The sequence below is a fragment of the Miniopterus schreibersii genome, assembly GCF_964146895.1.
Source record: "Miniopterus schreibersii genome assembly, chromosome: 10".
Lineage (NCBI taxonomy): Eukaryota > Metazoa > Chordata > Mammalia > Chiroptera > Miniopteridae > Miniopterus > Miniopterus schreibersii.
Window position 1 is genome coordinate 32701035 of NC_138110.1, and position 22392 is coordinate 32723426.

At 38.2% G+C, this 22392-nt stretch overlaps 1 protein-coding gene across 7 annotated transcripts in view; it reads left to right on the forward strand.

Moving 5' to 3' along the window:
- Positions 1-22392, forward strand: part of GAREM1 (GRB2 associated regulator of MAPK1 subtype 1) — a 172733-nt gene that overhangs the window by 38688 nt on the left and 111653 nt on the right. The window lies entirely within an intron of this gene.

Consider the following 22392-nt stretch of genomic DNA (forward strand, 5'->3'; position numbering starts at 1 on the left):
ATCCTTAATTTAAACGGGGAGGATCACTTATCTCCATGTGCATGATTTTAATTTTATACATGACACAATATAATATTCCAGGTTTTTGGAGTAGAAATTTTCATGTGTAATTGCGGGTGGGAAGCATGTTCCTTGTATCAGCTGTTCTGTTCATGCCTTTGACGGTAGTGGTGTTACACCCAGGAACTCCTGGTTCTCTCCAGCTCTTTTATTTATCAGCAGAGTGGCTTTGGGCTGATTATTTCACCTCTTTGAGCTTCAGCTTTTCTCATCTATAAATTTGGGGAAGGAGTTTTTAGAGCTATTGAACGTTAAAACAATACTTAACACGGTTCCTGGAAAATAATCACTGCTCACTAAGTGGTGGTAGTAGCTACTATTAATTTTTAGTAAATGATGTGTTTCTTGCAAAATGGAACTTCACCAATGAAAAGATCCTAGCCTAGTTAATTTGATACCTACTTTGTTGCTCTGCAGTAGCAACTGTAGGTGACTTTCCAAAACTTGGAGCTCCCAGAAGCTATAATGGGACAATAGGGCAATGAGGGTAACACAGACTTAGGAGTGAACTGATGAAATAAGTGGCAAGCTCGTTACCTCTTCAGGGAATATTTAACTGGTTGGGTTGACTAAATTGTAAAAGCTCTATGTAGAATGAAAAGAGGCATTTCTATAGAATATAGAAAATAGTAGTAATATATTTGAGGACCCAAACTTGCAGAAGAATCTAAGGCATGCCATTTACCGTCAGACTTGCTGTTCCCCATGTCTGACCGGACTAGGCAGCCCTGAGGCCTTGACTGTTTGGCCCTGTTCTTATGAGGTCGGCTACATGCCTTCACTGAACATCTGTTGACTTAAAATCTAGGCCAGGAAAGTAACACTTTCTCTTATATTATCGTGTATATCTTGGTTCTTTCATGCATGTTAGTCTCTCTTTCGCTTCTCTAACTCCCTTCTTTCTCTGCTCCAAAGAGACTTTCTTGCACATGATCAATTAGCAGATTTCCTCCCATAATAATTATCAATATATTTGGAATCACTATTTACCTCAAACAGTAGTAAATTACATCTAAAAATGGAAAATCTTACTGTAGGGAAATTTTCACAACTGTCAAGTGGAAGAGTCTCAAAATAGTTTTTTTTTCCCCTAATGATAGTATAGTAAATTGGTTAAATAAATGTCTGTCCTACCCCTAAATATGGAAAAGGTTCTTTTTTAAAAAAGTAAAAGCTACTCAGTTAGAATTTAAAAGGGAAGTATGTAGAAAACCCTAAGAATATTTATAGTGGGATATATAAGTGAGCGATAATGCATTAATGTATGCCAACACAGCGGGGTAAAAATTGTGGAGGGGAGGAGCCAAGTGATCATTTGGTTGACACTTCACTCAGTTACAAACACTAAATTGGGACTGGCACAGAATTTTAAGTGCCTTTTTCTTGGGCCTTACTGTTGTGGTCTTTCTTTAGAACAGTTCTGATATACCCTTCGGAAGGCTGGCCTGTGTGGATGGTGTCTGTGCCAAATTACAACACAGAACAAGGGACTGTTCTGTTTCATTTACTGAGAATAGTGCTTAATAAGTACTATTTGACAACATGCTGAATTAAGAGAATGTTATAAGGATGTTTCACAAGGAAAGTGGGTAAAACATCTGATGTTTACAAGTTCTATTTATATGTAAGTTGATAGCACTGCAAAGCCATGCTTAAAGCTTTATTTTTTAAATTGTAGTCAATGAATATGAATATGTATGCTGAGAGAAAATGATTTTATCTCGTTCCAGATATTTATACCGTATCTTGATATACCTGGTACTATTTCAGAATCTAATTGTTTGCCCTGTTGGTTTGAAATGTATCAAGTCCTGGTAAACTGACTCACTGTTAACCAAATTCATGCAATACTGATTTGTAACATGGGACACATTTATGATTATTTCTTTTTTGTCAACCTTGACTTTGATCTTATCCTAGTATCTAATCTTAGTTTATAATCATAAGTAACTATGGTTTCCTTCCTAAATGAAAATTATACTGTGATTCATATGTTTATTGTATTATACTAGTGTAGTAAAGGTCAGTGAGATTTAATGTCCAAAGGAGAAATAACTGTCAAAAGTGTCTATAATAATTCTCTTTACATTTCAGTATCACAAGCTAAGTGTGTATCTCAAGTTTAATTTATTATAGGTTTCAAGATACATGAAGGTACTTCCATGGGACAGTGAAATGTAGTTCTGGTGATTATCAGACATCTATAATCTATAGTCAGGTACAAGTACTACAAAATAACTTGTGTGTTAAAATACATAACAGTGTAGTTTCTGATTTTTTTTTTTTTTTCCTACTTAGGCTTCTCACTTAAATGTGCCTTAAAGAAAATATAGGATTTAGATGATCCCTAATGCCCCTTGCAACTTAAAGATCCTGTACTTTGAGGACACTTAACTTCAAGACCTGCAGTCTGTCTGAATCCATGGGGTGAATAGCAACATGTGTTATACATTGTAGGCTGATTACATTCTTGTGACCTATTCGAAGAGATAACTACTATTATGTCACCAGCAGCAGAGCTCAAGGAAAACCTGAATTTTTGCCTGTTCAAATAATTCCTTTCCTTTCTTTTCCTTACTTAGGAGCTAGTGCAATTCTAAAGAGCAGAGCAAGTGCCAGAGTTTAAAAAAGAGAGAGAGCGAGAGAAAGATATAAGGATAAACAGAACTATTAACTAGTGATTAGTTTTCAGTGCTAAAAGTATATATATATAATGCAAACTAATACCTTGCATTTTAGTTTATTCATATCTGGCAGTTGTGTGACATTTACGATTCATAGAGTACATTCATCAGTGTTCTCATTTAATTCTCTCAACAATTATGAAAGAGGTACTGTTCACAGTTCAGCTAGAAAACTGCCTCCAAGATTATTGTGACTTAACTGGGTTTGCATAGCCAGCCTCGAGCCAGGATCCAGACTCTGCACGGAGACTTCAAAGCCAGCTGTTGGTCTTTCTGTTCTTTCACAGTATTCACTTGGGCTGGGTTGGCTTTGCGACCACATTGAGATAGACAGTTTAGGTGAACTGCACATGCGCTTGTGTGAAATCTGAGTGTCCCACTTGTAGAACAGGCGGTTTTGTTCCCTTTTCGCCCGGGGTGCTGGGATAGAGCGGCTTAGGACCGACGCGCAGGAGCTTGGATTCTGGTCTTCCGTTGCCACCAACTGATCGCAGACCTTGTGTGCATTTCCTCAGTTATAAAGTGAAGGCAGTTGGCTCTCCAGACTTCCTTCTCATTCTAAAATTCTGTAATTCCAAATTTAATTTTTACCGTTTCATTCAGAATTGTTGCTTTAAAAATATTTGCCTCATGTGATTAGCCCCGTTTTTACATTTCATTTTTCCTAACTGTCTTTGCTAAAGATTGATACACCTTGAGTTTTGGATAGTGTAACAACAGAATCCCTTTGTGGTGAGTCTGAGAAAACTTTTCTTATACTGAATTCTATTCTGTAAGAAATACTGTCACCTGGTGAGCCTTCATCCTGAACTTGAGGAATTTGAGCCTACATTCTCCAGCAGAGCGCCAGTTACACAGGAATCTGTTCAGCAGACTTTCTAAAATGAGCATTAGTACCAAGGCCTTGAGCTCCCAGCCACACAAATACGAAATGTCACTGCAATTAGAAGGAGGAAGCAGTTCCATCTGTGGGATGGAAAACAGAAGGGATGTACCAGCAGAGACTTCACCAAGAAAGAGGTGCTAGGAGATGGAAAAGAATAATAGAGCATCCTAGGCAGAAGGAAGCGTGGACAGTGTACGGAGGAGCAGAGAGAGGCCTTAAGGAAGCTGCTGCAGAGAATCTCCTGCAGCTCTGTTGGTATTATGTTGCTGAAGGATGACCTGCTGGAAAGGTAACCTGCATCTAACTTGGGAAAGTTTCAGATGGACTTGAGACCATCCTAGCATTAGGGAGACTTTTGAATAAAGGAAGGAAGAACAGAACTCTTATAAAAGTGAGAGAGGAGGCAGTGTTATGTTAGACTGTTTCTAGCTTGAACAACTAATAGGGGGCAGGGCATTCCGGGAACAGGATAAGCTTGAGAGAAAAAACGTGCAGACCCGAGATGATAGATGATGATAGATAGATAGATGATAGGTAGATAGGTAGATAGATAGATAGATAGATAGATAGATAGATAGATAGATAGATAGATAGATAGATAGATGATAGATAGATAGATAGATAGATAGATAGATAGATAGATAGATAGATGATAGCACATGGGGCTGTGCTAGTCCCTGTCTGCAGGCCCTTCTTTGGCCCTCCCATCCCTCAGACTTACCCAGTGTGATTGCTGTGGCCATGTCAGGAAGGGTTTCTTACTGTACTCCATGGAATCTGGACTTTTTTCTCTCTGGGCATTGAAGGGCCATTGAAGATTTCCAAGCAGGGTAATAATGAGAGCAGATTTGCACTGCCCTAATTGCAGCAAAGTGGAAGCCACGTTGGAAGGATGCCAGAATCCAGACAGGGACACCCTTATAATATTTCTACCAAGAGCTGTTGGGCAACTGTATGAAGCCGAGAGCAGAGGGGATGTAGAGAGGGGGATGGAGCTGAGAGATACCGAGTTCGAATCATAGTAACAGTATACCAGCCAAGATTTATTGAGTGCTTCCTGTGTACCAGGTTCCTGGTGTCAGTGCTTTGTGTTTTACTAACTCATTTAATCCTTAAAACAACCTTGTGAAGTAAATGCTATTATTATCATCTACATTTTGCAGATGAGAGAACTGAGGCACAGAGACATTAAATAACACACTGAATGATAAAGCTAGTAAGTGGCAGTTTGGGTATGTAAACTGAGGCAACCTAATTCTAGAGTCTACACTCTTTAATTACTACATTCTATTGCCTCCAAATCAGTAGGTGTGCATAGTCTTGGCAAGGAGGTAGATGTAGGTGAGGAGGGAAGGAGAGCTATTGATGACGGCTGCTGGGTTGACTGGGAGGGTGGAGCTCCCTCTCACTGAGACAGGAAGAGTAGGGGCTTTTGAAGGAAAGGTAATAAGTCAAGTTCTTGTGGGGAGTTCAGCTGGTGATATCCAGAAGGAATTAGATATATAGATCTGGAGCTCAGGATGGGCTTCTGCTTGACAATTACATATAACTCTTAAGTACAACCGCTCTCAGGACAAACTAATGAACTGGTGAAACTGTCTATAGCAACTCTTCCATAATTGCCTTCTATCTGAGGGACACTGGGTAGAACATTTCTTTATGCCCTTTCTGTATCTTCCCAGAAGTATTTATAAATATTTCTCTACATAGGTACATGCAGCACAAACACTGGGGAGAGAACTTCAGCATCGGTATAAGTGGAAATAGTCTGAGGAATCCCAAGGTTGCCGGACTGTCTGTAATGAACACAGCTCCACAGCACATACTGTTCATGCTTATGAAACCAATGCAGTTAAGTGCTATGTGGCTCTCTTGCATCCAGCTTTGGATTCCTTTCTTTGCAGTTTAAATGGAAATGTTCTTTACAAACCTCCCAAAAGGTGTGTGGTTTCCTGGTGATCTTTTGAATGGATGAGCGAGTGTGTGGGTTTCATCCCAACCAGGATTGCAGTTCAGGGTGAGTAACGTGAAATCCAGGGAGCGAGCAGAGGGCTCAGCAAGAGTCAATGCCCAGGACCCATCCAGGAGGTAGAGATGCATGGAGTTTAAATGGTAGTGCACATTTCCCCCATCTCAGTGACTAATTCTTTTCTTTTCAGAAAAAGGACTCCCTCTCTTCTTTCCCACTCCTATCTAGGGTTGAAAAATACAAAGGAGCATAGCAAGGAAGTCTTGAGACCTAAGCATCACATATAGAAAGTAATAATTTCAAAAGCTATTTAAAGCTGTGATAATTATATCCTTAACTTTTAAAAGCCAAGTGAATTTGTTGGAAATTATTTAAAACTTTATTTTTAAATATAGACTAATAAGTTTTGACTGCATTCATTTCTCAAATTTATCTGATTATAATATTTTATTTGTCTCCAGAGTCTAAGTGAACTATGGCCTACTTGAGATGTTAAAAATAAGGCAGAGTTGCACTCTTACTTGAGCAAGGTAGCAAATGTTATCATGTCCTAATATCTTAAAGTATAAATTGGTTTTGATTGCTTTTACACACAAGATCGCTCTGAAAGTTACTATATAAGCACAAAGTTTACCCATAATATTCTACTCAAAATCTGTATCTGCTGTGTACTGGAATAACTGGCTTTTTTTCTATATTACTGTCTGTGGGAGGTAGAATTCTAAGATGGCCCTTTTGATCTCCATCCCCTGGTATTAACACCAGATTGTTACATTATATGACAAAGGGGATTTTGCAGGTGTAATTAAGGTCCCTAATCAGTTGACTTTAAGATAGGGAGATTGTCTTGGTGAGCCCAACTTAATCAGACAAGCCATTTAAGATTGAATTTTCTCTGGCCAGTCACAGAAGAGGAGATCAGAGGTAAAGCATGAGAGGGGTTCAACATGAGATAGGTTTCCCATCAACAAGATAAGCTGGGGCCCTGAGAGTGGCCTTTAGAAGTCAAGAGTAGTTTCCAGTCAATAGACAGTGAGAGAACAAGGACTTCAGTTTACAACTGCAATGGTATTCTGCTAGCAACAAAAATGAGTTTAAAAAGGACCTTGAGCTCCACATGAGATCTCAGCCAGCCAACAGCTTGATTTCAGCCTAAGCAGAGAACCTAGCCATGCCATGCCAAATTTCTGACCTACATTTAAGCTGCTGAATTTATGGTAATTTATTATGTAGCAACAGAAAACTAATACAGTGTCTCTCACTCCATATCTTTCTGCTAATACTGATTATGGGTCTTCAGAGTTGCAATGCTAGCATCTCTCAAGCTTTAGTACGTTTTCCATCTGTTGCCTTAATAACCACTGTTGCATTGAATTGAGGAGACTCCAAGTTCTTTTCCCCTTTTCTCTTTTAAAACTCTGAGCCAAATCTTCAAGGTTCTATCTCATTGTGATGCTTGGGATAGGTTTCACCATCTTGGGGAAGGTAGGGAAGGCCTTAATCTCTCCTTGTTTATATTATTAAAGTGTCATCATACTTAAAGTCATTTGCAAATGTACGTTTCTGTTCCTTTTTACTTCGCTGATATAATTCTTGGTGATGTTATTTTGTGCTGCAGAATATGTTTATCACATTATCCACTGCAGTGGGTCTGTTATTCCCATTTCACATGCAGAAAACAAGCAAAAGAGCAATGTGTGGCTACCCCATGGCAGAGGTAGGACTGGGACCTAGAACAGAAGGATGTGTGGGATGGGCCGGGGGTGTTTATAGTACACAGCAACAAGGAGCAGTTGACCGCACAGTCCCACCAGTGAAATCTGTAAGCACTCCAAGGAGAAAGTAACTCATTTTGATTGTCTCATTTTGGGCGGGGGGGGGGGGGGGGGGGGGGGAGGGAGAACACAGGTCGTTAGTTCTGTTATATATGGGTGGTATCCTATTTTAGTCTTCATTCTGTTTAGACCCTCTAGCTAGTATTTCTCTTGTATCTGGAAAAAAATGAAATGGAAGAAAATATTCTTTCTTTTTATGAAGTTAATGGAATAACATTCTGGACACTGGATAATTTGTAAAGTGATTTATTCACTCATTTATTTATTTATTAGAGCTGGAAGGGAGAATGGGATGGAGTAGAAAGTTTTCCATATTTATTTTTAATGCATCCACAATATTCAGGTGAATTTCTTTAATGAGGGTGAATTTCTTCACCCTCATCTGAAAAAAATCAAATGTATTTATATGTGATTAGTTGTATTCCAACTATATGTCTATCTGAGCAAACTTAGAATACTCTGAGTCATTTGGTTACATTCACATAACAACTCATTGACATTTTGGTGGGGGGAGCCCCCTCATTTGTTAAGCCAGGCTGTGCGATCCCTTATTTGTCAATGTCTGTGAAACCTTTAAAATGTTATTTAAACTTCACATAATCTAAACTTTGCAAACAGTGACCTTTTGTCTGTAATTGCCAACATAACTTTGGTCCATTAAAAAAGATTTTTTTTTATTTAAAAAAGTGTATGTGCACATAATACAATTGAGAACACCCAAAACTACATTTTGCCTCTCCTCAAGCCAGTTAAATATTCCATGTCTCAGATTATGCATTTAGGAAATAGCCCTGTGTACAGAGAATTAAATGTCAAAGTGATTTTTTTTTCTTGTTTCATTTTGTGTACATTTTTCATGAGCCTTCTATATACATGGTGATATCCTGAGTCCTTTATACTTATTCTCATTCAATTATCCCAACTTGTTACCAGGCCAGAGTTAGTGTACCCAGTGCTTCAAGAGGCCAAAACTCAAAATGTCAGAGTTTGGAGTAAGGAAAGTTTTATTGCTTGATGATGACCATAGACATCTGGGTGCCAGCAGGGTTGGAGGAAGATTGTGCTTAGCCTGTTGAACCTAGTTGATGTGAGTCTGGTTCTGAGTTTCCTGCAGTTTTTTTGTTTTTGTTTTTGTTTTTTAAATATATCTTTATTGATTTCATAGGAGAGAGAGAGAGAAATAGAAACATCAATGATGAGAGAGTCATTGATCGGCTGCTTCCTGCACGCCTCCGACTGGGGATCGAGCCCGCAACCCCGGGCATGTGCCCTGACCGGGAATCGAACCCCAATCTCCTGGATCCTAGGTTGACACTCAGGGCCTAAGCCACGCCTGGTGGGGCTCCTGCAGATCTTTGATAAACAATACATGCTTCCCTTATCTCCTGGGGAGAGGCATTTTCTGGTAAGGGTCTGTTTTTGTAAAAATCAGGCCAAAAGCAGAATTCCTCTAATTATTAGCATATCTGTATGAAAGACTGAGCTATTAGCCTGAAGATCTTAGAACAAAACAGGCTTGAGCAAGATGGAGTGAGAGAGGTCGAGCATTTCACTCTGTTAGTATTACTATCATTTAAAATGTGAAAACACTGAAGCTCAAAGAAGTTAAGTAATTTGCCCATTGTCATATACTTAATAAATATTAGAACCACATTTCAAACCTAAATCTGGCTCCAAACCCTAGGCTGTTTCTGAGATCCCACTCTGCCTCCTACCTGACACGCGGAGCCATCATATATTCATTTGAATTAGTGGAAGCAGAGAGCTGGGGGCAGGGAGGGGCAGATCCTAGGAAATATGCCTGGTCTGCCTTTTCATAGCTTGGTGTCTGGAGGAGCCTGAGACAGTGCCTTCCTGCTTCTGTGGTTCTCAGTTACTCTTGGTCTCTGCATGCCTTAATGGTGTGAACATCTCACACAGTGTGGTAAATGCATACATTGCATTAACCAAATGTATCATCTTACATTCACTGTCCAACACTGGAGGACACACCAGATGTATCAGACTTATTGAGAGAGGAATGTCTGTATACTGTCTTTTATCGGATTGCCAAAGAGTATTTTTCTTACGTAAATATTTGCCCCTCTCTCACCTGCCAGTAATGTGATTCCATGGTATGTGCCAGGAGATTTACTCTATTTTGAATGTTTGCAGAAATACTGATACTGCTTTTGCTCACCTGTTTTTCTAAAAATTACTTGGCATAGAATTCTTATCTTTTAAATATTAGGTACAGTTCAGTATTTCAGAGCATAAAATTTCAGATTTAACTTAAGTAGGTTTACTTCTGTTTCATACAGCAAGAATCTATTATTATGGATAGTGCCTGGTAAATCTGTTGAAAAAGGGTCCTTTTGTCCAAGGATTCATTTGAAAAGAGGTAATAATATATCCCTAATCTCTCTCTCTTCTTTAAACATCTTTCTCTCCTGTTTCATTTATTCCTTTCGGCTTTGATTTCACCACCAAGTTCTTTGGCTTCATGACCACTTAGTGCTTTGTTGAAATTAATCTTTACTTCTCTCTGCTCTTGTTGGGATTTCACAGTAAACAATAAAACGTAAAAACACAACAGCTCTTTCACTTGCTTAGAACCCAAGATTATAGTCCTTGGGCCCTAGAATAGAGTATGCGTCCAACAAAATAGCCTTTTCTAAATACTCTGCTTTCCTTGAGGGGCCTTAATATTGAATAAGACCTGAGAGTCTAATTTATACTTAAAGTTATTTGTGAATAATCACTGATTTCTACCAAAGATTCTTCATTTGGAAAGCATTTATTATACACCTACTCTATGCTCAGCGTCTCGTGGAATGCAAACAGAGCAGGAAAAGAGGTGATGTTGGGCCTAAAGAGTTGATCTAGTAAGGGAGACAAAGGGTCCCTTGTTTTTTATGCACTCAAAGTAGGTAGGTGCTATGGGGATTTAAATGCTTCCTTAGCATTTGTTTTATCACCCTAAACTTTTAATATTTTTAATAATAGTCAGTAAAGGAACTAGCAGTGACTTTTAGATTAGTCAACATGCTGTGGCAGCAGATATTTGGCTTAATTTAATCAGAATGTTTCCCCAAATAAAATATCCTTTCTGATTAGGTTGGCATATTATTATAGATTCTGTTCCAAAGAATTAAGTTGCTTCCTTTAAATTCTTACCCATTTTTCTGGAAACAGCTCCTAATCATAGTTACGCTAGAATTTTTATGCTGCAGGTTCATGGCCAAAGTGAGACACAGTAGAGGAGATGAGAGTTCGTTACTGGGTCTTCATTCTTTGTAACAATGGTCCAGTGGATGCATAATCTTCAGGCTGTGGAATGGCTTTTCCTTCCTATGGTGCTCACCATGTGATATCACTGAGGTACTTAATGCTGATACTGAATTCTCCTGTTAATGATAAATTCTAGGGAAGTTGTTTCATCCATATTCCTCATGGTTTTTTTGCCATTAATATAAAAACACTATTTTTCTGTCTGTAGTAGGGATACTTGATATTACCCCATTTAGAACCATGCATCTAACTTGGTTTCATAAATAGCTTAGAGTCAAAGCTCATGATATATGTGAATTTAACCATCCAAATGTGAGTTAACATATAACTCTTATCTGTAATTAGGTACGGTAAATGTGTGACTGAAGATTCTTAATAATTTTTGAGTAATATTCTGGTCTTTATGAAGTAAATTTGAGTTAGCAAAAGTAAATACAGCCTCTGCAATGACAGACTAGTTAGGAAGCTTGAAAGTAATTATCAGAAGCATAATATTGATGAGTGCTGCTTCCTGTAAATTCTGTGTAATTATTTTGAAGTAAAAAAACACAGCATTAGATACCAGACATTGTTCAAATTTTACAACCAGGAGCTAGGCTCAGATAGTACTTCCTTAGATGGGCACCTTTCATAAAATTGGTTTTTAAAAAAATCAGAAACAAAAATTCTTTTCTTTTTTGAAACTAATTTATTTATTTTGGTTGAATAATGAAGGCACCACAATTCTTACTTTATTCCAATACGCCTCTTTTAATTTAGGCTCGAGTTTAGCTTCAAGTCACAGAGACCAAAAGACAAGTTCGGCTGGTATGTTGCCCAGGGTGATGGGAACCCATGTTTATTTTCACTTGTTGCTATATCGTGGATTCAGTTCCAGTCTTGCTTCCCTCAGAGTCCCAGATGCCACTACCATTCAGTTCTAGTAATCACTCCCACACTCCACATATCAGAAGAATAAAGAGAGAAAAGAGGAGCACAGCTTCTCCAAAGATACATCTTGATTGCTACTTTTGTTCAGCATTGTACTGGAGATTCTAGCCAATAGTATTAGGCAAGAAAAAGAAAAAAACAAAAACAAAACATGGCATCCAAAGTGGAAAGGGAAAAGTAAAAGTATCTCTGTTCACAGATGACATAAACCTACAGAATTTACAAAAAAAAAAACCTATTAGAACTAACAAAAAGGTTTAGCAAGATTTCACAATATAAGATCAATATATAAAAATCAATTGTGCTTCTCTGTGCTAGCAATGAACACTCCAAAAATTAAATTAGAAAACAGTTCTATCTCTAATACCATCCAAAAGAATTTAATACTTGGGAATAAAATTTAACAAAAGTTCAAGACTTGCACACTGAAAAGTACAAAACATCATTGAAATAAAGATCTAAATAAATGGAAAGACATCCCATGTTCTTGGGTGAGAAGAGTTAATATTGTTAAGATGGCAATACTCCCCAAATTGGTTTGTAGATTGAACACAATTACTATCAAAATCCCAGCTTTATTTTTTTGGGTGCAAAAATTGACAAACCAATGCTGAAATTCATATGGAAGTGCAAGAGACCCAGAAAAAAAAAACACTTGAAGGACAAAGTTGAAGACTCACATTTCCCAATTTCAAAGCTTATTGCAAAGCTATAGTAATTAATACATTGTGGTATTGGCATAAGGATAGATACATAGACAATGGAATATTGAGAGACCAGAAATAAACCCTTACATTTATGATCAATTGATTTTTGACAGAGAGGCAGGATAATTCAATGAGGAAAGAGTAGTCTTTGCCACTGGTGCGTAGACAACTGGGTATTCACAGTTGGAACCCACAACGTGCACAAAAATGAATTCAAAATAAGTCATAAACCTAAATATAAAAGCTAAAAACTATAAAATGCAGGCATAAATCTTCATGACCTTAAGTTAGGCAACAGTTTTTCACATATGACACCAAAAGCAGAAACAACAAAAGAAAAAATACATTTGACTTCATCAAAATTTAAGTAATTTATAGTTCAGAGGACACTATCAAGAACGTGGAAGGACAGTCCATGTAATGAGAGAAAATATTTGTAAATCTTACATCTGATAAGGAATTTGTATTCAGAATATACACAAACCCCTTATGACAATAAAGACAAATAACCAAATTTAAAATTGGGCAAAGGACTTGAAGAAACATTTTTCCCAAAAATACAAATGGCAGATAAGCCCATGAAAAGATAGATAACATCACTATTCATTAGGTAAATACAAATCAAGTTCACAGTGAGGCACATTTCACACCCATTAAGATGGCTATAATTAAAAAGATGGATAATAGCCCAGCCGGGCGTGGCTCAGCGGTTGAGCATCAACCTGGGATCCAGGAGACTGTGGTTCGATTCCCGGTCAGGGCACATGCCCGGGTTGCGGGCTTGATCCCCAGTCCTGGCCATACAGGAGGCAGCTGATCAGTGACGACTCTCTCATCATTGATGTTTCTGTCTCTCTCTGTCTCCCTCCTTCTCTCCAAAATCAATAAAGATATATTTAAAAAATAATTTTTTTTAAAAAAAGATGGATAATAAGTGTCGGAGAGTATACGAAGAAATTGGAACGTGCATTTGTTGCTGGTGAGAATATAACATGGTGCAGCCAGTTTGGAAAACAGCTTGGGAGTTCTCAAAAAGTTAAATTTAGAGTTACCATATGACTCAGCAGTTCCATCCCATCCAAGAAAAATGAAAACATATGTCCACACAAAAACTTGTACACACATGTTCATAGCAGTACTCAATAACTGCCCAAACTGCAAACAGCCAGATGCCCAGCATCATAAAACATGGGATAGCCATATAATCAAATATTATTTGGCCATAAAAAGGAATGAAGGACTGATTCATGATACAACATAGATGGACCTTGAAACATTATGCTAAGTGAGAGAAGGCAGGCACAAATGGTCACATATTTTATAATTTCTTTTATAAAAAATATCCAGAATACAGAAATTTATAGACACAGAAACCAAATTAGTGGTTGCCTAAGTTTGGGGTGGGGAAGTAGGGGGGATGACTGTTCATTGGTATGAGGTTTCTTTTGGGGTGATAGAAATGTTCTACTATTAGGTTCCAGTAATGACTGCACAACATTGTGACTATACTAAAACCACTGAATTGTCAACCTCAGTCAGTAGACTTTGTGGTATATTCAAGATATTTTTTTAAGGAATACATCTTGGAAGTTGCACATACTACTTCTACTACATCTCATTGTCTATGTCTTAGTCACATTATACACAATTGCTAAGTATTCTGTATTCTGGACAGCCATGCTTCCAGCTAATATAGGGAATAATTACTGAGGATGAGGAGTGAGTGAGATATTGATGGACAGCACTAGTCTCTGCCACTTTCTAGTTAAAGGTGAATCATAATTTTTTTTAAAAAAAAAACCTACTAGAAGTTATATGGTAAAGCAAATAGTCATTCTTGATGAAAAGCTTCCTATTAGTCTGAAATAATAACCTGCCTTTTTTTTAATGGTTTAAATAGGAAAAAAGGTCTTAGAAACTAGAATCTCTCTTATTTTTTTATTGCAACATAGAAAACAAAAAAAGGAGGAAAATATCTTTAATGTCACCTGATAGTTAAATGTATCAATTTGTGGGAGCTAAATAGGGGGAAATGGCCATGTTGAGTTGTCATCAATGGGTGATTGACCCTGCTTGGGAAAGAGGGCTACAAAGTCCCTGACTCCCAAGAATGCCACAGTCTAATTTGAGACATATAATGTATATGTATTAAATGTTAAACAACAGGATAATTTATAATTACTACAGAATGAAAAAAAAAGCAGACAAGTGCTGTGCAAGTTTAGTAGCTTTAGAGAATCCTGTGACCTGAGGTATTTGAGGACAATAGTAGTAATAACACTTAGTATGTGGCTAACACTTTCTAAGTAATTGCTTAAGTATTATCCCAATCCGTTCTCACAGCAGGTTCAAGAACTGAGTCACCTGGTGGGGTGAAGCCTCAGGGCCCTCACTCTTGACAGCCTCAGTTTTATTCCAACCCCCAGCTACACATTAGGACGCTTGAGGAAATTTCAGAACACGTGGGTATCTGGGTCCCACTCCCAGGCATTCTGATTTCACTGGTCTGACGTGGGACCTTACCCCCACCTGCGCCATTGGAGCTTTTACAAGTCCCCTACTGATTACAGGGAATGTGTAGATTGGGGTCAGAAGCACTGCTTCCCCTCAGGCTGAGCCCTTGAGGGAAGGGTGGGACTTGCGACAGCGGGTAGGTTCCCATTGTTAGACCTGGACAGCAGCGGAGCTCCAGCAGTGCTGGTGTCTATAGCTCCGCCCCGCTTCCCCACCCCAGCCCTTTCTCTGTACCTTAAGATATGTTTTAGTGTTCATAAAATGGCAGCGCCTAGAAATGGACTATCCTATTGAAGTAGATGAATATAGAAATGCAGGTGTGTGCATAAGTAAGTGGAGCAACAAATTGATGCCTCTCGCTTGGCCAGCGTGGCTCAGTGCGCCGTTGAGCATTGACCTATGATCCAGGAGATTGAAGTTCGATTCCTGGTCAGGGCACATGCCCAGGTTGCAGGCTCCATCTGCAGTTGGAGCAGCCCATCAATGACTCACTCTTTGATGTTTCTCTCTCTCCCTCTCCCTCTCCCTTCCTCTCTGAAATCAATAAAGATATATTTATAAAAATTGATGCCTCTCTCTCCCTTCTCTCTAAAATAGATAAATTTTTTAAAAAGAAATGCATGTGTGTGCATGTCATTGGAGGATTCTGTTCAACATTTGGAATAGGGTAATGTTATAGGTGAGTTTTAGTATGCTAAAATTATTCATGTGTCTCCTAGATTTAGGACACTCTCTCCTTTGCATTGAGGGCATCTGTGCCAGAAGCTTTATCTTTTTTTACCCCTTATATGCTTTCTGAGAAGCTCTTATCAGGTGTCTTCAGATACCTTTATTTGATTGATACCCATGTCTGCCCCTTCCTCTTCAGTCCTACACTTTCTTATAATACCTCAATCATTAGGCTAAAAGCCACATCATTTCTTATTCCTAGAGCTTTTTTCCTCATTGAAGAAATTTTTTTAGTTTCCATTGAATTCAAAATTTATTACCTGTGCTTTAATGATTTCCTGTAACCACATTCTTCCTGATCGCTTTATAATTTCTTCCTATTTTAGTTAGTTAGTTGCTAACTTTCTTTCAGGATTTTTCTCTCCTGCTAATACTTCCTTCTTGGGACACCTTATTGCTTTTTCGTTGCAGATAGCATTTTAATTTCATGATTCCAGGATTGTTCTTTCACTGCCTTAGAGCCATTTGCTGTGACATCATCTCCTAACCTCCTTTGCCTCTTCTCCTTACATAACCTTTCTTTACTCACCATGCCATTTGGATTGTGGTTCTTTAGGTCAAGGAAATATTATCATAGTACCATGTTCTGTTCTCCCAGTAAATATTTATTGTTTGTTTGGGAGATGTTAAAATAACTAGGACTTCATACATTGAAAATGTTTGAGGATGTTAATTAAATAGCATTTAATTATACCCCTCAGTTTATGGGATGAAATGTAACTAAAAGAACGAGAAGAATTTTTAGTTTCAGCTACTTTTGCAAATTCAAGGTAAGTTTGTATTTATGAAGAGTACTTCGAAAGAATAGCCTCTGTAACCAAACCTCTGTGATCATTATAATCGGGAAATGTTGCTGGTGTTGGAGGCTATGCACAGAGATGTTTCGGATAAGGTAGTCTAACTACTGAAACCAAACAGGAAAACTACAGCACATCGCTGGCGTAATGTCCCAGTCCAAGTGTGTTTCTCACATCCCAGCTCGGTGTGTGGTCAGGGCATGGGCAGGCGGTTTGTTCCACTATGTATTAATTAAGGAACCCAGACTGCTGGCAGCTGTGCTATCTTCAGCTTGTTCCAAGGTCTTCCTGGGAATCAATATTCAGCCCTTGGCTGAGGAGAGCGCACAGCGAATGGCTTGTGGGCAGTTTTCATGGGCAAGGACAGGACAGGAAGTGGGAAATGTCATTTCTGCTCACACTGCCTCGGTTAGAACTCGGTGGCGTGGCACCACTGAGCTGTAAGGGGAGTTGGAAAGGAAAGGAATCCTGTCTGGTGGTCAGCCCCTGACATTGAAGGTATTTTTTAAAAAGTTTACATTGTAGGAGAAATGCAGTGGCTTGAGTATTTAACTCACTAGGATTCCTGTCTACTTGGAAAGGATTATAAGGTCAAGTAAACACATAATTAAAATTAAACAGCCCTATTTATTAACAATGAGGAAATACAAGTAAAATGTTATCACTTGACCAGCTTTCCTGTTAACATTGGTAAAGTAAAACAATGCCCAACCGTTACATTAGATTTGTAGTAAGTAGAACACAGATATCACAGGACCTATTAATTTTTCCATTGTTGATAGATTTAGCTATGACTTAAGGAACAGTTTATGTTCATAACATAAAAACACTACCATGTTCAGTAAATCTGATTCTCATTACACATGTAATAAATCAAATTATTTCAATGGAGCCTTATTAATCAGTCAGCAAACATGCAAGTATCCGGCATAGACAGGCTCCTACCAATGTGCTGAGAAGAAACCAAACAAATTGGGGACAAAAGCATGCTTTAAAAAATAAACTGGCATGATAAAATTACGTATTTTCTGTGCAAAGTGGAAAGTCAGGAGTTCTAGGAGTTGAAAAGATTCAAAGCGCACACCTGTAGAGATACCACCCCGAATTGTTGACTGAGCCCTTTACTTTGGTGTGAAATACACCACCAAGAACAAGGAGACACAAATGTGGAAAGTCAAAAACATTTAAATTTATTAGCTGCCAAAAATCACAACACATGGACTGATTCAGACCCATTCTAATTAATTCATATGTAAAGGTACTGTAGTTATGCACTAACTCATACATTCAACTGTAATGAATTTAATTATAGCTCAGACAAAGCTAAAATAGTTTAGCATAATAAAAACCATAAGATTCAATGTGTAGGGGGAAATATTCTAAATAAAGATAAATATTATATTAGAATATTAAAGCGAAACCATGAGGCAGTGACTCAGGGCTGTTTCATTGCTTCGCTGTGGTTGTTGTTAAGAAGAGATAGTTTAGAGAGGATCTCATCCAACAGCATTTATGATCTTGAATATCTTTGTTCCTTAACCTCAGTAACTGTGTTTCTCAAACTTGGCGAATATATAGACAAGGAAAGTTTTTAAAAGGGAAAAAAATTGCTTGTAATTCCCATAGTGTTAAATTATTTTTATTATAATGTTATTTAAATATAGATAAACATTAAAAAGTCAGGCTGAGTTCCTCATGCTCATAGCTGTAAAAAAATCTATAAATTTATCATAGAATATAAGCAAAGTGACAAGATAAATGCAGTTTCCATTTAAAATGTTGAGGATTCGTATCAGGAAGACATTCGTGGGGACATTTGAGTTGGTCTTTCAAGACTGAGTAGGATAAGTAATGGGTGAGTAGGGATTGGGAGATAAAGGCTTAGGCAAATGAAAGAAAGTGAGGAGAGGGCCCAAATATGTGAGAGAGAGAAAGGGGTATGTGGACAGAGAACATGTTCTTTGGGCTCTAATGTGTGGTGTGGGGACATATGATCATAGACCCTTTGGAACTAGATCATTGGGCCCTTAAGCATTGGACCAAGGAGTTAAGATCTCATTCTGTATGAATGGGGATCAGTGAAGGCAGATGTGAACAGAAGAAAAAGATAAGCAGTGCTATTTTCTTAAAAGTGTTATCTGCAGCAATATTTACATACGTTGAAAGAGTGAAGAACAGGAGATTGAAAACTCAGCCAAGAGGTCAGATCCATGAGAGCAGATACTTGGTTTACAGCTTCTCTTCAAGAAGTGCTTGTGGAAAGAACCTGGGATGCCTGAATGAGTCACAAGGGGCCATCCAGGTAGAAATGTGCAGAGGGTCAAGTCTGAACTCTCAGCTCAGTATAGAAATTAGTAACTGGCAGCATTGATTTGGGAATTGTCTGTAACTAATTAAATCTTTGAGAGGTATATAAGATGGTCAAGGAGAGAGAAAAGGTGAACAGACTAAGGGTGGAACTTTGATTAACTCCTACAGTTACAGCTAATCTAAAAGGGGAAAAACTGAGAAGGTAACAGGGAGAGATTGAAAAGGTAACTCAGAAGATTATATTGGCCCAGCAGCCAAACAAGCAGAATCTGTGCATGTCCAGGTAATAAATAGTTACTTTAAAATTTGAGATAGATTCTTTTTTTAAATCCTCACTTGAGGACATACTTAGAAAGAGAAGAAGGGAGGGAGAGAGAAATTGGGCATCAAATCCACAACCCAGGTATGTGCCCTGACCAGGAATTGAATCGGCAACCTTTCGGTGCACAGGGTGATCCCCAACCAGCTGAGCTACTCCAGCCAGGCTCGATTCTTCTTTTTTTAAGCAGACTTACTTTGAAGGATTCATAGAGTTCAGTTTTAGTAGCATTAAAAATGATTTTAACAGGTATGTAAGACAATGTTGAAGAGGTCAAGTTCAAACTAGACAAAGTATATCCTGGAAGCATGCTGGATGCAGAGAAATTTCAGGATGGCATTACCATATTTTGGAATTTAACACAATTCTTTTAGACTTATTACATCATTGAGCTAAATATATAAGTTTAGTGTGTTATACATAGCAGTTAAGCAACGGGATAATTATATCACAAAAATTGTTTACTTTATGAATTCATATGTAATTTCTCTATTTGTGGCCTACCCTAGGATATTTTAAGTGATTATATTAAGTTTTATTTCTAGACAGTTTTTGTGAAACTTTTTTTTGCCTAAAGCAGGCACATGGTTCAGCTGTTTAAAAAAATTAAAAAGACATAAGCTCAAAAATAGGCCTTGGTGTCTTACTTTATGGCTTCAAAAATCATTCTGTATCCTCTTGATAGAGTTTACAACATCAGCTAGCAGTAGGATTTAACATTACATTTTCATTTTGATTAACTTGACTGCAATTGTTTCTTAGCTGCCTCTTTACAGCCCACTGTGGAATAAAATTAAAACCATTTTTATGATACAACAATTTAGTTGCAGAAAAAGACATTTTTCTTTTTTCCCTGAATGGCACTGTGTTTTTCCTCTGAGTTTCCTGCATGTACTCCGTGGCTCTGGTTTCTCCTCTCTTCCATTCCTCTCTCAGTACCACCAGATTAATTTTCCTAAAGTAGTGTTTTGGCTATTCTCTTACCCAGCACTCTTCAGTGGCTCCCCATTGCCTCCCTCTCATCTAAGACCATCTCATCAACCAAAGAAGGACCATCCCTAATGCTTTATATTCCTTTTAACATATTCTTGATGTTCTCTGCTAAAGTCCCCATCTCCACTCTAGATTTCTGCTTCCTCTGGCATAGCGCTCAGCATGTCCTACCGTACATGAAATTTCCTATGAATGCATCTCATCAGGGAGAATGTTGACTTCTTGAATGCAGGGACCTAATCGTCCTCGTTATATTTTTGCCCACTCCTCCATTGCTCTCTGCATAAAAGATACTCAATAAGTGCTTGTTGGTCATCAAATTGTAGACATGAAATATGCACATTCTTTGTCTAATATATCTCCAAGCTGTTTTATAAAGGCAAAATAAGTAAACAAATGTTTGCTGGATAAAATGACAAACTTGCAAACTGCTCTTCTTTCTTCTGATCCTCTTACCCTTTAACCAAAGCACCTTTCACTTTCTAATTAATTCATTTAATCATTCTTTCTAATGGTGCTTTCTCCTTCCTGATGGATAGTAAGGGTCCTAGGGCAGGGGTCTTTGTTTTGTTTTCTGATGTGTGTGCTGAGCGCTGGGAACAGTGCTTGTCATACTGGTTGAGTGAGCGAGTGAGACTTGAAGCCAAAGGGCAGTTTCTCCATTTCCTGGATTCTTGTTGGTGGTTTTCAAGGCTACAGACAGTGTGGTGTTGAGAGAACAGGAGAGATAGATAGATGAGGGAGGGAGGGAGGGAGGGAGGGAGGGAGGGAGGGAGGGAGGGAGGGAGGGAGGGAGGGACGGAGGGAGGGGGGCAGATCCTGAAGTCAGTTTCTGCCACTTACTCGCTGTGTAACTCTAGATGAGTTTCTTGACTGCTCTGAATATCATATCCTAACCTGTAAAAGGGTATAACCTGAATTGCCGTGTTGATATATATAGGATTACATTTTAGGGAGGAAACATTTTACAAGAAATAAAATTAATAGCTCATGTTTCTGGCTTACTCCTAACATAATATGATAGATTTGGTGCTCCACAGCGTCCATCGCTGTCACCAAGTATCTTTACAACCACCCTGTGAAGAAGGGACTGTTGTTGTCCCATCTCCTGGGTGAAGAGAAGGTGCCTGCCCAGGACCACACAGGCAGAGCTTTGACTGAACCAGGAATGCTGGACTCTGAGGCCCATGTTTGTAACTCCCAACTGCTGTAAATGTGCCTTCCCACCTTCTGCCCTTGGTGGGGAGCTCTGAGGAGGCTATATTATGGGCAGTGCTTCTAGATCTTTCTTTCCTGCCCTAATATGCTTGAGAGATGCAAAGGGCTGATGAGTACCACTGGCTTCCCCAGATGGTATCTTTATGAACCTGGCCGTCCCAAAGCATGAGGGGCAGCGGAATCTGGTTTGGAAATACCCAGTAGAACCATCCCCTTCCTGCTAAGGTACCTCCACTTCCAGCCCCGCCCCCCCCGCCCCTGCAATAAAAGCTTTTATTCTTAGCATTTTCTGTAACAAAGAAACATTAGCATTTTCTGTAACTTTATTACTTAATGTAATAAAGTCTTACTTACATTACGACTCTATTAAAAATTATGGCCTTATTGGTTTGGGAACAAATTTGATGGTTTATGGTTGTGATAGCCAAATTGATCATCACAGATTTTCTACTTTTTTTTTAATTGAAAAAGTACTGAAACTTTTAAGAATTTTTGAGGGATCTCTAAATGCCATTGTAAAACATACAGTTAAATCACCAATACCTCTTTTAATTATAACAATATAATATCAAAAGTAAGGAAGGTTGGTTATCTGTATAAAGAAATTAGCCTTTTCAGGTATTTTCTTTGATCATTTAAAATTACTAAACCAGGATTAATGGGATGGATCATTTCAGTGTCTAGAAAACTATCTTTTAAGTTTCAGGGAATGAATTTCTCTCTGGAAATAGTTTGTCACTGGTTGAAATGCTAAAAGGATACATCAGAAATTATTAAAATGAAAAATAATTTCATTTGTATGCTATAAACTTCACTGTTTTTAATTAATTGGGAAGTTTGGTAGGAGGCCAGGTAGAACTGGCAAAACATAAAATTTAGAAGGAGAAAGAGGCGTTTGTTTTCAAGGACTGTTTCAACAGAGAGAGAGATAAGTTTATTATTTATTTTTGGTAGTTATACTATAGTGTTTAAGAGCATAAGCTTTGGAATCAATCTGACCTAGGCCTGAACTTATTCTTTTCCGCTTATTCAATCTGTGTGGGCTTAGGCATGTTATTTAACGTTCTGAACATTTATATTTTTCCACTTGTAGAGAAGGAATAATACCTGCAGCATAATGTTACTGTATTACATGAAATAATATATGCAAAGCATCTAAGTATTACCTAAT